Below are 15983 nucleotides of genomic sequence, written 5' to 3'. Positions count from 1 at the left end.
TCAGGAGAGGAGCTCCTTTTTCTATCAGAGAACGGAAATTTCTGAAACAAATGCTTTCGGTTTGCTTCATTGATCTGGTGTTAAGCCCTAAGAGATTTGACTCTGACAATAAGCCACAAACTGAGTATGGGGAAAAACAGACATGAAGCTTGGCAACTGGGTCAGATAAAAGTTCTAATTAGAGAGGCATACCTGTTACAGGTGGCTCAGGCATTCTAAGGAAGCTTAGGAAAGAAAAATCTTGTTGCAACAGTGAAACCCTTTAAAGGGAACTGGAAAGTTTTCTAGCATACCTGAAGGGTTTTCTGGAAAATGTAGTATTAATGCAGGTTTGAAACAGTGCCTTATATCATCTAATATCTGCTCAAAGTGTTTTTGAACACATGGTATTGAAAATGTTTTAATAAATTAGACTTTTCATGACAGTGAGACACATCTGCTCCTGGCAGCACCAATATACTCCATAAAAGTTGATGGGCATTGAAGAAACTCTATATGGAGTTTGTTTTCTTTATGACAAGAGCTAGGCATGTGGACAAGGAACTGCCCTTCCTTCAATAGCAGACTGTTCTTATCTAAACTATATCAGCAGCACACAAGAGAGGTGACTGCCCAGCTTTGACAAGACAAGGTAGGACAATCCTTCAAATTTCCCTGCTTCACAGGGAAGTCTGTCACATATTCTAGACCTGTGTCCCAAAGATGGATGCCCCAATATTACAGAGGAAACCTGGGTGACTTTTTGGGCAGCTAGCTGTTTCTGTCATTTGTCTCATTATTTGGAAGTCACTTGCCTGCACTTTTTGCTTACTCAGGTAATATTATTTCCTTCTCAGTTCTTTGATGGAATTAAGGACTAGATAATTATAGGTTTTATTATTTATGATAAAAAGGTAAGTAAGATATAAAACTTTAAACTCACCAAGACAAATTAAATAATAAATTATCTCTCTAATTTTGTCAAACACAAATGGACTGGATATTGCAACTGTAATTCTTGTTTATACTTTTTTTTTTATATAAGTTTACTACATTAAAGTTGAAACCTTCCATTTTGACTGGACAGAGGGACAAATGCTGTGGGATAATCCTTCTGTATGCTGTGAATATGTATTCCTCTCATTGGTTAATAAAGAAGCTTCTATGGCCTATAGCAAAGCAGAATAAAGCCAGGTGGGACAGCCAAACTGAAAATACAGAGAGAAGAAAGGCAGGGTCAGAGAGAGACAAGCCAGCCCCAGGAGGAACAAGATGCTAGAGAACAGGTAAAGCCACAAAGCCACGTGGAAAAATGTAGATTAATGGAAATGGGTTAACTTAAGTTGTATGAGATAGTTAGTAATAAGCCTGAATTATAGACCAAATGTTCTGTAATTAAGATAAGCTTTGTGTGATTATATGGGACTGAGCAGCCAGGAAAAAGAAAAGCTCCACCTCCATTTACATTGATGTTACTGTGTCAGTTTGGAAAATGTATGCGTGTATGTATGTTTTTACTTGTGTGTTTGATCAAGAAAGTAAACAGAGCCACTGTGACCCTTGAAAATGAGATTTTCTTTGTTCATACTCCATCTATCTACTCCTCAAATCACTTTGTATAGCACTTGGCTTTTGGGCTTCTTGTTGCATTTAGTATTTGTGTGTTTGTTACACTTAAATATAGGAAAATGGTGTTTTTTTTTTATAACAGAATCTTGCTGAATTAATTTATTCCACATTTAATTCACACTTTTTTTAAATTTTATGAGACAGTGTTTCTCTGTATAACAATCCTAGCTGTCCTGGAACTTAGTCTGTAGACCAGATTGGCCTTGAACTCACATAGATTCACAAGACTCTGCCTTCCAAGTGCTGGCATTAAGGACCTGTGCCACCATTGCTGGCTTGAAATTCGCATCTTGTGATGGAATAGATACAAGTGTTTCTACAGGCAGCTTTCTTTATCTAAATTCCTGTGACTCTCTGAGTTTGACAACCTTTCTGAAGTAATAGAATATAATCATGCTTTCTGAAAATGCAAGACAAACAGAAGCAAACAAATGGCTCTATATTTACCTTAGGCAGAGGCTTGGCAGGTCTGCAGTGGAGTCCTCCAACAAAATCAAAATTTGGTAAGAGAGGGTGAGGAAACTCCAAATCCCAGTAGGTCCAAATGAGCCATATATCTGCTTTTCCCATCATCTTGGAGAGTGTTGTGGGCCTTCCTGAAGAGGGATCAGAACAGGGAAGGTATAACCCATGACATAAGTGTCAGGTGAAGATGAATATGCAAGGTTGTCTTCTGAAACACTTTTAATAACATAGCCAGAGTCATTTACAAGCATATAACTGGAGTATCAAACTTACTTGCATCTTTGTATCTCTCTATCTCTTTTCTTTCTATCTATCTATCTATCTATCTATCTATCTATCTATCTATCTGTCTGTCTGTCTGTCTGTCTGTCTGTCTATCTATCTATCTGTCTGTCTGTCTGTCTGTCTATCTATCTATCTATCTATCTATCTATCTATCTATCTATTTATCTATCTATCTTAAACTGAGTGTATAGTGTTTAACCCAAGTTTATAGTATCTATGTTACTCAACCTTATGCTAGAGATATATGAAGTCACTGTGCAAGTGGCAAGTGAAGTAGAAGATACCACATCTGTAAAATACCTTGGACATTCATGATTACTAAATATCTAGATATGCTATTAAATATATTCAGTTTTGTTATCTATGAATCTTGTTTGTCACTCTTCCCTGCTAATCTTCATCAAGTTTGCCCTGGTTATCTGCTGGAACCTTGATGTGTGCTCTTCCAAGGGAACTGAGAATTTTGTGCTGTTTTGTTTTGTTTTGAGATATTCTGATGGGAACCAAATGTGACTCCTATGTCACTATGTAGCCATAGTTGACATTGAATTTGTGATCCTCTTCTCCATATTCATTTGCTGGGAGTATAGGTGTGTACTACCACACCCAGTGTACACATTTGTGGGGATTATTTCTTCAGCACTTCATTTTGAGACAGGGTCTCACTATAGAACCCTGGCTGACTTCAAAGAGAAACTTCAATTATGCCTGAGTTCCTTGTCTTCATACTGCTCTAGATTCACAGCTGACTGTGAAATGATAGTTCTGTGTAAGTTTGTTTGGAGATAATAAGGATAATAAGTCTTAAAATATGGAAGGAGATGTTTTGTCATTATGTGTATTTTATTTTATTTTTTTATTTTTTCCATTAATCCATCATTTAATGTTCCTTATGTTCACAAAACAGTATACATTGGGAGAATATCATTTATCATTGCACTATTATTCAGAAGGCAGACACATGAGGATCATAAGTTCAAATGTATCCCTGAATTGTTACTAATATTCAAGCCACAATGAATAATAAATAACAAAAATCTCAAGGGTATAGTAAAATATGAAAAAACAAACAAACCAGGAACACAAAAACACCACCCTTTCACAGACACCCATACTTGAAAAGCCTGGTCACACACTGCCTGGATCTTGTGGTAACAGGAAATACAGGAAGTTGTCAAAAATCAGACCTTGTTCCTGGGAATGAACATTTCTTAGCTGTTGAGACATGTCTCTAGTGCTGTATTTCAAAGCCTATTTGTATCAGTTTGAATTCAGGAAATGGGGAAAAATTCATATAAAAGGAAAACATTATTCATGTAAGTGACTTGGTAAAGACTTTAAACATCAAAGTTATCTTCAGCTTCAAGAAAAAAAAGTCATATTTTATTTATTTTTTATTGCACCCTTGAAGGAAGTAAATTACCTACCATATTTACTCAAGACTGATAGTGGAGATCACTGCATTGTGGTTTCTATTTTAAAACATTTGAGGTCAATACTAAAGTGTGTTATATGTGTGGCAAATTTATTTACTGAAGCTAATTTTGGGTCTTTATATTCTTTCTATGGCTTTTGTTCATCTTCCATTGTGATTTTTCTTAGTGATAGGTATTTTTCTGCATAATGTTTAGAATGAGATGCCCATTATCTAAGTCATCCATTATGTGTATTTTAAAACACTTTAGTAATCAATGTGTACACTTCAATGTCATACATTTTTAAACAAAATTTCAACCCCACTAATAAATAAATATAGATTGTCTAAAGTGTTAAATATACATGATTTCTGTGCTGATTACATAGACATTGTATTCACAGCTGTGCAGAAATTTTGCAGGTGAAATGAGAAAATATTTCAAATTACAAATGAGAAAACTAATGTATATAAAGGGGAAACTGTTCAATGCTATGTAGATACCTATCTAGAAATATGTATTTATTAGTCCTCAGTCTATATGTGCAAATAATGATGACATTGAGTTTGTTTAAAGGTACTGTTTTAGGGGCTAGTAATGTGGGCGGGCCACTCTCACTTTTTCTTCAGGGTACTCTTGAGGAGAGAGGGATGAGAAATATTTAGATAGAAAGTAAGAGGGGAGAGAAGACAGATAGAAACACAGGATTGTTTGGGAGGGCCTGCCTCAATATCCAGTGGCCTCTTCTGTCTCTTCATAAAGGTTTTTTATATGCATGTCAAAGGGGTGGGGCAAGACTTCCCCCTAGCTCAGACAAGTGAAGACCCTTATAATCACCTGGTAACCATGCATGTGCTCAAGCCATTGCTTAACGCAACCCTGATAGGTAAAGCAAGCTCAGAATTTACTAGGAAACCTGTGTGGGCATTGAGAACTTCCTCCTCTTGATACAATAAAGGGCCCCCAAAGTGACTCAGGAAAACTGTGACTGTCGTTGGTCATCCTTCTTGATTAATTTTCCTTACCTTTCATGGAGATACACTCTCCATGAAGCATACTCTAGCTTAGGTTGGAAGCTATCAAGAAGAAAGTTGCCCATCTTTAACTACCAGCCCCTGGCAGGGGGGGTATAGAGCTTAACTTAGCTCTGACTCAGGTCCCTATCAAGAACTTGTAGATAGTCACAACATCTACAGTGATCTCCACAGCTGCCACACCTCTCATTAAGGAGTAGAGGATAATAAAGATGGAATATCCTTTAGGAATAGGTCTATGATGACTACAGCAGTCTTAGCTGTACTAAACCCTTTTCTAAATCAAAACTCAATGCAAATGCATCAAATAAACTGTATCAAAGTTAAAGATTCCCTTAGCTTTTACTAAACCATGGTTCATTAATAAACATAGTTGTAATATGAACATTACTATAGGTATTTACAACTAATGGAATATCAATATACTTATTTATACTTTTTATAAACTTATATTCAAAAGGAAACTCTATAGAACTATTTTACAATAGGACACATCTAGAAGAGATTTCTTAACATAATAAATATGTTTTCTTCCAACAAGACAGAGAGTATTTTCTTCATACTTCATTTGAAAAGTAGGAATAAGAATACTTCTCTTATGGTACTAGTTATGAAATTCAAAGGTCTAGATCAGGTATATAGCATAATATATAAAACATTGTTTGCAAAACATTGTTCAGTAGATCATTAATCTCAATCACCTATAATTCATATTCTTTAGACTTTTCTGACAAAGCAAGCAAAATGTTAGTTTTCAAAGAATAGTGCTGCTGCTAAACAACACTTTATGCATTCCAGATTTTTTAAAAACTCTTTTGAGGGTGATCTCATTTCTAGACATGCATACATAGCAAGTCCAAAAAGGAAGAAAGGAGGATGAGGAGGAGAAGCACCTAAGGAACATTCTGTTTCTGAATTGTACAGCTGGAAGCTCCCCAACAGTGTCCCCTTTCAGGGGAAAATGATTGCCTAAGTTGGAGTGTGGTTCTAGATCCCCAGCACTCAGCATGCTCCCATGCTAGGCTATGCCCTGAAAGCTCAATGTGTGGCTGAATGGCTTCACTGCTCTCACAGGCAGCTCTCTGAGTCACACAGTAGTGTCATTGCTAGGGGTCTGTAACACTTGTTGCTAGGGAGCTGTAACACTCAGGATAACACCACTTCCCCAGAGTCACCTTTCCTGTCAGGCCCTTTTAGACATTCCAGAACAGCAGGAGTAAGCCTAGCAGTGGACTGTCACCAGCCAGGGTGTTGTCCCTTAACTCATGACAGCTCCCCTGAGTGCCACAATTCCAACACACATTGCTGAACCTTCACTCAGTCATAGCAGAACTTTCAGTTTGGTCTCCTGAGAAGCCTCACCTCATGGCAAGGGTGGAATTACCATATTGAGGTGCTATAAAGCACTTAGAAAAATCTTCCTGCACAGATATTAGGAACCATATTTCTTAAAGGAGCCTGCATTGAAACAGGTGGCGTGGCTCCAGGTTTTGTTTCATTCCGGCTTTTCTGGAGAAATGTCAGCAGCTAGGGTATTATCAGAGCTCACATTTCTTTGTTCCACACACCTCACCAGCCTCAGTCAGCCACCATTCTTCATTTGGTAAGTGCAGGTACAATTTTCCCCTTCTCAATTTTTTGAAGCTGCTTTTTAAGATTACCATGAGCTCTTTTAATGATGCCTTGCTTTGTCTTTCAATGTTCTTCTCTTGCATCTCGAGCACAACCCATGATTTTTATTTGCCCTAAGTTTTTTCCACACCCAAAGCAATTTCCAGGTGTACAGACTGCTTTCCCTTATTTTCAAAAGGGTCTTAAAGTGACTTAATAAATGTCATTAGCATCTTAATTGCCTCCTGACAGGCAGGTTTTGTTCATCTTCCACTTCTCAGGAGGTAAGGCTATTAAAGCTTGAGAGAAATGCATTTTGAGCTGAACCTGCAGCATACCCTTTTTTCTGCATTTTACTCCTGCCTGCCTGCCCATGATCCCATGCTGTTACAAACTACATTTCCCAAGCAGCACTTCGAAGTCCCAGCTGTTGTCAATTGCAGATATTACACATCCAGTTCACCTGGCACTGTCATCAGAGCAGGTCTTGCCCACCCAACTGTGTTCACTAGGACTGGGCCTTGATGACATTTCTCCCCTCCTCACTGGATTAGTGAAAAGAGTACTTGAAAAAAGCTTTTTCAGAGGAATTCTTTTGCTTCTCTCCTCATCCACAGGTGCTGTGTAGCCCCATTACCAACTTTGGGTTTGTGGTCAGGCAGGCAGCTCCCACCATCCTCACCAGCCTATTTGTACAGCCAAATTTTGCCTCTACTTTCCCTGTGATGTCATTGCAGATTTGCAGCTACTGCTAGGAACTCGGACCCTGCTTCTTTCTGCAGGGAGGATTTCCAAGCCTCCACTGCTTCCCCCATGCCAGCTTTTCTCTGGGTCATGCACTGCCTCTGCTGCAGCTCCACCCTGGAGGGAAGGTGCCCCTTGTCTCTCTGCCTGTGCTCTATCAGGAGTCTCTCCCTAGGCTCTGGCCATTGGGAACTGTGGTCCTAAGTTTCTGCTGTTTTTCTAATACTAGCTTGAAGGGGAGCTAGGACTAGCAGAGAGGGTTTTCCATGTTCCAAGAAGTTTTTTGTTTTTTCCTAGGACAATTACAGGTGACTTTCTCATTCGGATAGGTGTTCCTTCCTGGTGAGTCTAATTTTGTCCTTACAGAAAGAAAACTGATCTGAGAAGGAAAGAGCTGAAAAGCTTCAGTTTTTGAAAGAGAGATTAGTAAGTTTTCCCCAAGATTTCTTTTCCTTATTCTCAACTTATGCCCAAGATTCTGATGGTATCATGTTTTCATATAGTGGCAATATCTGCAGAGGGTTTTGGCTGGCTTGCATCTGTCTCAGGGAAAAAAATTTCCCTGCTGCTCAGGACTCAGATCTGAGCTGTCCACAGGCTATAAAACTTCCACAGGAATCCTTTTCTGCCCATTTTCCTAATAGTGTATTTTCCTGACTGATTCTTCCCCAGGAGTCTGCATTTATAGTTCCATAGTTTGGAGAAAAGGACATAGCTACTCTGTCTTGTTGCTTTTCTTATCCTAAGTTTTTTTCTTGCACTATATTTTTTATATTTTACCTTACCTTAAGTTTTTTTAAACTTTCTTCAAGTTAATTTTTGAAGATCTGCTTACTATTTTCCTACCCCATTTTGGCATTAGGGAAATTCTACCCTTACTCTAAGTTTCTTCTTACCCAATATTCCTATATTTAACTCTATATTTTTACTTAATTTTATAGGTAGAGATGAGAGAGAGAGACACAGAGAGAGAGAGACAGAGAGAGAGAGAGAAGATTTTATTTGTACTGAAATGTGATTTTATTTGTATGTTAATAAATAAAGTAGCCTGGGGGTCAGAGCTAATAGCAAGCCATAGCAGAAGCTGGGCGGTGGTGGCGCACACCTTTAATCCAGATCACATGACAGGCAGATCTCTGTGCGTTCAAGGATACAGCCAGCATGGAGACACATGCCTTTAATCTAAATACCAACCATAGAAGACCTGGAGGTCTGTACAGACAGGCAGTGATGAGGAGGTCATGTGGTTGGGTTTACAACCAATGGGAAGACAGACACACCGGAAGTAGATCTCTTGCTGAGGGAAGGACAGCAGCAGCAGGAAGGGTAAGTACGTTTTTTTTAAGCTACTGCTCTGACCTCTTGGCTTTTAACTCTGTGTTTGGCTCTGTGTTTTTTATTTAATAAGACTACTCATCTACAGAGAGATTCACTGCAGCCTCATTTTTCCTTTGGCATTTCTTTAAGCCACTTTACTTTCATTCCTGAAAATACAATACCCCCACCTTAAATTGTACTACAAAAGTGGGCATGTCCACTGCTTCCTGTGGGACCCTCTAACCCTCTTTTTGCCAAGTCCCTGTCCCTGTTCACGGCACCAACTGTGTCAGGCCTGCTTCCACCTTTTCACCAGGCTACTCTTGAGGAGAGAGGGGTGAGAAATCTTTAGATAGAAAGATAGTGGGGAGAGAAGACAGAACAGAAACGCAGGACAGCTTCAAGAGGGCCTGAATACACAATTCCCCTTTGTCTCCAAAAGGTTTTTTTTTTTTTTTTTTTTTTGTAGGAATGCCAAGGGGTGGGCAAAATAGCTCCCTCTAGATCAAGCAAGTGCAGACCTTTCCAATCACCTGGTAACCACACATATGGTCAAGCCATCTCTTCCTGCAGCACTGCTGGGTAAGGCAAGCTCAGATCTCACTAGGAAACCTCTGTGGGCCTCTACATAGTGAAATGGATTAGATGGTAAAAGTGTTTAACGTGCAAGCTTAACGACTGGAGTTCAGTGTCCACACAAGCCTGAACACCTTAATTGATCCAGAGAAACCACATAAAGGTGGAGATAAAACCTCATCAAATTTGAATCTGACTTTCACATGTTACACAGAGCACAAGTGCCCCACCTATGACACGAGTGTGCATGTGCATAGTCATGATCATAAAAGTAATGGCAGCAGTATAGTAATCATGGTGATGATGATGATGATGATGATGATGATGATGCCACCACACAGGTAAAGCTACTGTTTAAAACCATGAGTTAAAATCTGTAGATGTATCCTGCTTGTTAAATAAGAAACACAGAGCCAGTTGCAGAGTTAAAAACCACGAGGTCAGAGCAAGAGCAGAAAACCTTACCCTTCACTGCTTCTGCGGTTCCTCCTCTCCGCAAGAGACCTACTTCTGTGCGTCCTGTCTATTTAAAGACTTTCTGTTCTCCTCCCTCATTGGTTGTAACCCAGCCACATGACCTCCTCGTCACTGCCTGTTTGTACAGACCTCCAGGTCTTCTATGGTTGGTATTGAAATTAAAGGCGTGTGTCTGCCATGCTGGCTATGTCCTTGAACACACAGAGATCCGCCTAGCTCTGCCTCCCAAGTGCTGGGATTAAGGGCGTGCCCCACTACTGCTCGGCTTCTGCTCTGGCTTGCTCTGACCTCAAGGTAACTTTATTGACATACAAATAAAATCACATTTCAATACAAATAAAATATCACTATAAAAATCACTTGTGGATATGTTGTTTCTTAGAGGAAATATTAAAGCTTTTGTTTTGTAGATGTGTGCTTTTCTGACGAGTCCTATTCAAGTCATAGCCAAGGCTTTGCAATTGACATGGGGACATAGGTTTTTCTACAACACTTTGAATTTGGCAGATAATTACACAGACTTTTCACCATTTACTTAGGAGAGAGAAATCTTTTTGCCGTCAATACTGTTGTTTCAAATTCACCTTCAATGACACAGCAAATTTAGAATACATCAATCCCAACAAAATAGGCACTTACCTAATACTTCACTGTAAAGCTGATTCCACTTGTTCTCATTAAATATTTGGAACCAAAAGTCAAAACAAAGCATATAGATTACATTTTGCACCCTCTCCATGAATGTCATTCAATCACTCAATTTTGACAGAGCAACAGGCACATAGGAAGGTGGCAATGGGAGTCCTCCACTGTACTTTTCATGTGTGTATCCAGGAAAGAAGCGGAGACTGTACACAAGTGGTATCTTGAGAATCTCAGCCAGCAGGTCACCACAGGGTATGAAGGGATCTGCTACCATGACATCAAAGCTTGAATTGTGTAGTTTTGTCATGAGTTCCTTGTTAAAAACTGCATCTTTGCAGAGACTTTCAAAATAATCTGAATACTTCCAAACCACTTCTTGAAACATTAAAAAGTATCTCCAAAATGATTGCTTTGGCAGCTCATAAATGTATTTCCTGAGTGATTCCATGAAAAATTCCTCCAAATCACCCATGGGAACTGATGAAGGGTATGTCTCAAACTCAATAGCAGATGTGTCCTCAACCTCATAAGAAAGGGAAGCTGAGGGTATCAGAACAGTGACTTCATGTCCCTTCTTCACAAGTTTTTCTAGGATTACCTTTAAGTTGAGTCAATGGCTGTATTCCATTGGCCACACCAACACCTTCCCTCCACTTCCAGATCCAAAGAAGCCACTCATCTGGAGCAGGAGCAGGGCTGCTGCCATTTTCACAGACATCTTGGTTCAATCCAGAGCTGCCTTTCAAATGGCAATCACTCAGATCTTGCAGATATAGAAGAGTAATAATTAGTTAAAGCATAACTTGTACCCACAAAAGCAAATACACATGGGATAGTCACAGCCTCTGGATGCCAAATGGAATATGAGGGGGCAGATGTGAACATGTGAAGTGACTCCTGATTCTCAGTGACCTTGAATGTATAATGTACTTGAAGGACAGTGGACAGTAAGATCTCCCTCACTTTCCTTGTCTCTCTCTTCTAATGTAGCTTCCTTGATAAAGAACTTAGAGAATTGACATAACTGTTGAGTCACACTTTTAAAATATCACAGTCCAGTGTGTCTTCAAATGAATGTTGGCAACAGCATTCCTTTACTATACATTTAATGATTTTAAATAAATTCTTCAGAGGTCCATAGTATAACCTCAGAATTATAAACAGTGCAACTAAATTTGAAGCTGATTTTATCCTACATAGAAGCCACATTCTTTTAGCCTTTTTATTGGTTCCTAATCAGGTATCTGCTTTCTTGTAATTAGTCACCCTGGCAGGAATGAATATATTCTAATAAGATACTTTTGCCTTCCCCCTTGACTATCAGGCTAAAAAATTAGACCTTCTCCTGGGAGAAGAATTGTCTGATATCTTGGGACTTCCCAGGAGGAATCTGTCCTCAAGGGCCATTTACAAGCTAGGAGGGACTAACATTTCTGAAGAGCCTAGCAGCTAAGGTAATGTAGAGCAAGGGACCACATCATGGCTGAACTGCTTAGCTATGCATATCTTGTCATAATCCTGAAGATGGAGTTTGGTAAACATGACTGGCTTTCTCCGTCTCTCTTACTAAATTGATTACAATGAATAAATCTGTTTTTTCTAATTTTACTGTTTATTTGGCTCCTTTGATTGACTTGTTTAGGTGTGTGTGTGTGTGTGTGTGTGTGTGTGTGTGTGTGTGTGTGTATTTTGATATTTTATTTGTGCTGAAATGTGATTTTATTTGTATGTTAATAAATAAAAGTGCCTGGTGGTCAGAGCTAATAGCAAGCCATTTAGCAGAAGTCTGGCAGTGGTAGCACACACCCTTAATCCTGCTCACATGACAGGCAGATCTCTGTGTGTTCAAGGTCACCACCGACATGGAGACCCACACCTTTAATCTCAATACCAACCATAGAGGTCTGGAGGTCTGTATAGACAGGCAGTGATGAGAAGGCAGAACAGAAAGTCAACAAAAAGTCAGTCACACAGGAAGTGGGTCTCTTTCTAGGGGAAGGACGGCAGCGGCAGCGAGGGGTAAGAAGACGGTCTTGGTCTCAGCTCTCAGCCACTGCTCTCTGACCTATAGATCTTTTAACTCTGCATTTGGCTCTGTGTTTCTTATTTAATAAAACCATTCATAATTACATCTACAATTGGCGCCCAATGTGGCAAGAATTCATTCAAAACCGCTCAGCCCAGCTCAGCTTAGATCGGCAGCCCGCCAGCTCCCTGGTTCGGCCTAGGCCCTAGGCCTGACTTACCATAGCTACAAGTGGTTACCTGCATTGCAGCCAGATTGCCAACTTAAGTGACTCATGGAAAAAAAAAAAGCTGGTGCTACGAAGAACTCAGGCCCTGACAGAGATACTAGTCAGGCTGCACTCAACTGTAGTTGCAGCAGCTCATGTGGTCCAAGTTTAAGGAAACCCAGGCTCAACTTGGCTGGATCTCAGCTTTTAGCCAGAACCCCTGGATATGCCTTCTCTCTCTCTCTCTCTCTCTCTCTCTCTCTCTCTCTCTCTTTTGATTCCCATCTTGGATGTTAGATAGCAGTTTTGAAATTCCCTGATTTCTACTGTTCTATGCAGACTTGGTAAGTCAATTAAGATATCAGATATTTTAAAGGGAAAAACTACTTAAAAGAGAAAAAAATTTTCCACATTAAAAAAATGAGTATTATGTGTACATTTGAAGAAAATTGGACTTCGTTTGATAAAATTTTAGGCAGTCTGAAAATGGAACAAGTATATGAGAAGATTAATGTTGATGGGATGTACATTATACCAATTATGCACATTATTACTTTTCTTATCCTTATTTTACTGTTTAAAAAGATAGTCAATTTAAGTGCCAGGATAAAATCTTTAGAAAAAATTCTGTTCAAATGAATCATAGAGAAATTCAGATTCAGACAGAAGAATTTAACGGTGAAATTATTTCAGGATTGGATTATAAGGTTACAGAAAGAAAGCCCGTTTTCATAAATCACCCTTAATTTACCTGGTAACCGTACAGCAGCTACCTAGTCAAGTGAATGCACAAAATATTTGGACTCCAATTGAAATGTTAGATTTAAGAGGGTTTAAGGAGGCAATAGTATCTTATGGCATGCATTCCCCATTTGTAAAGCAAATGTTAAACTCCCCCTCAACATATAATAAGATTATAACACAGGACTGGCAAGAGCTGGTAAATGCTGTTCTAGAACTTGTGGCACATCTACAGTGGTGTATGTGGTTCAAAGCGAAAAACATAGAAAGTCAGTGGAGGGCTAGAGGTATGCAAATCTCCCAGGATCAGCTTGTTGGAGAAGGCCAGTATGCTGAAATGCAAAGACAATGTTTATATGATATCCAAACCCTAATTCTACGTTGAATGGCAGCCTTGAATGAGGAAGTAGAAAAGAAAACAGAATTGTTTACAAAAGTTATACAGGGCCCAAAAGAATCCTTCACAGATTTCTTACAAAGACTGATTTCAGCAGTAAATCGAATGGTCCCAAATTCAGAAGCTAGCCAGATAACAGTCAAATTTTGGCTTTTGAGAATATGAATGCAGCATGCAAGAGAATAATCAGGCTGTTAAAAACAAGATCTGCACCCTTGGAAGATTGGATTAGAGACACGTTTAATGTTGAGTCTCATGGCCATGATGATATGTGGATAAGAGAAGCAATTTCAAGAGGATTGAGGAATGTCAGATGTTTTCGATATGGAAAGCAAAGACATTTGAAAAGGGACTGTAAGCAGAGCATTCCTAGAAACAATGTTTCTTCAAGGAACAATGGCAACAGAATGCTCCTTCCTTCTGGTGTATACAAAAAGTGTGGTAAGGGTAAACATTGGACCAATGAATGTAGATCAACAAGGGACAGACAAGGTAATCCTTTGCCTTGGTCAGGAAACTCCCAGAGGGGCCTCAGGCAGGCCCCCTACAGCAAATCCAGTTCAGACCTTTCCTGTAGTCTTAGAAGAAACCCCTACTCAGAGCAATTAAATAACCAAATGCCTATTGGAATAAACCAGGCTGCTTGGGGTGATGGAACAGCTGAGACAGAGAAAACAGAAAATTCAGGAGAAACCATAAAGACATTTTTTTGGACAAATTTCTATAAATGAACAAAGATGAAAATTAACAATAAGAATAAATAATACTTTGTTGTCTGGTCTGTCAGACAAAGGTACTGATGTGACCATGATTACACCAGAATTTTGGCATCCAACTTGGCCTCTTCAGGAGGTAAACATTCAGCTGTTAGGAATTGGAACATTATCTCAAATGAAACAGAGTGCAAGATGGCTTGACTGTGTAGGTCCAGAAAATTAAAACCATATATGGGTAACAGCTATGAACCTATGGGGTCGAGACATGTTACAACAATGGAATACTCAGATTAACATCCCTTCAACCTCAGAAACAAATCATAAACCAGCACATGTTTCTGAGAGAAATATTAGAAGGTATTATTCTAATGAGTGGTCACCAGCCATCCAGATTGTACATGAACAGGGCACAACAACTGATGATCTTCCAAAGACACCAAAAGCTCTACCTTTAAAATGATTAACAGAAAAGCCTGTATGAGTTCATCAATGACTTTTAACAACAGAGAAACTCCAGGCTTTAGAAGAGCTGGTAGAAGAACAGTTAAATGCTCAGCATATTGAAGAATCTACTAGCCCATGGAATTCTCCTGTATTTGTTATTAAAAAGAGATCTGGTAAATGGAGAATGGTAACAGACCTTAGAGCAATTAACAAAGTAATTCAGCCAATGGGCTCTCTACAATTTGAAATTCCTTTGCCTACTCTGTTACCTAAAGGATGGCCTATTATCGTTATCAATTAAAAAGACTTTCTTTTCAATACCCTTACAAGAAAAAGACAGAGAAAGATTTGCCTTCACATTGCCTACTTACAATAATTCTCAACTGGTTAAGAGATGTCAATGGAGGGTCCTCCCAAAGGGAATGTTTAATAGCCCAACCTTGTGCCAATATTTGGTGTAACAGCCATTGGAAGTGATACATAAAAAATTTCTTAAATCTATAATTTATCATTATCTGGATGATATTTTACTAGCCGACTCAAATGCAGATACTTTAGAAAGAATGTTTGAGGGAATAAAGAAAATTTTGCCTTGCTGGGGATTACAAATTACTCCTGAAAAGATACAAAGAGGAGATTCTATTAATTATTTAGGATATAAAATAGGTCTACTAAAAATTAGACCCTAAAAGGTGCAATTAAGAGATTAGACTCTTAATGACTTTCAAAGATTATTTGGAGACATTTCTCATCTATAAACTGTTGTTGGGGTAAAATATGATGAACTTAATAATTTGTTCAAAACCTTAGAAGGTGACAAGGACTTAAATAGTCCAAAAGAATTATCACCTGAACCTGAGAAAGAATTGGCCTTGGTAGAAAATAAAATGCATGAAGGACAAGTGGATTGCATCAATCCAAAGATGGATTGCATTTTGGTTATTTTACCCCCTATGTATTCTTCTATAGGAATATTAGTGCAGAGGGAAGATATTATATTGGAATGGATATTTTTACCAAATAAATCAAATAAAAAATTAAAAACTTATATGGAAAAAATCTCTGACTTAATTTTGAAAGAAAAATTGAGACTTCATCAATTAGCAGGAATAGACCCAGCAGAAATTGTCATACCTTTAACTAAGGAGGACATTGAAAAATTATGGGCAGAAAGTGAACCTTGGCAAAGAGCTTGCAGTAATTTTTTTTGGAGAAATTAACAGCAATATCCCAAAAGCGATAGAATTGATCTTCTAAAGAGAGCTGATTGGATT

General features: G+C 38.7%; 1 pseudogene; it reads right to left on the bottom strand.

Moving 5' to 3' along the window:
* On the bottom strand, nucleotides 1-10895 carry LOC118591947 (annotated as a pseudogene).
* Between the last annotated feature and the right edge of the window lie 5088 nt (nucleotides 10896-15983).

The sequence above is a fragment of the Onychomys torridus genome, chromosome 10, assembly GCF_903995425.1.
Source record: "Onychomys torridus chromosome 10, mOncTor1.1, whole genome shotgun sequence".
Classification (NCBI taxonomy): domain Eukaryota; kingdom Metazoa; phylum Chordata; class Mammalia; order Rodentia; family Cricetidae; genus Onychomys; species Onychomys torridus.
The sequence above is the reverse complement of the archived record's forward strand: the minus strand, read 5'-3'. Positions and strand labels throughout refer to the sequence as shown.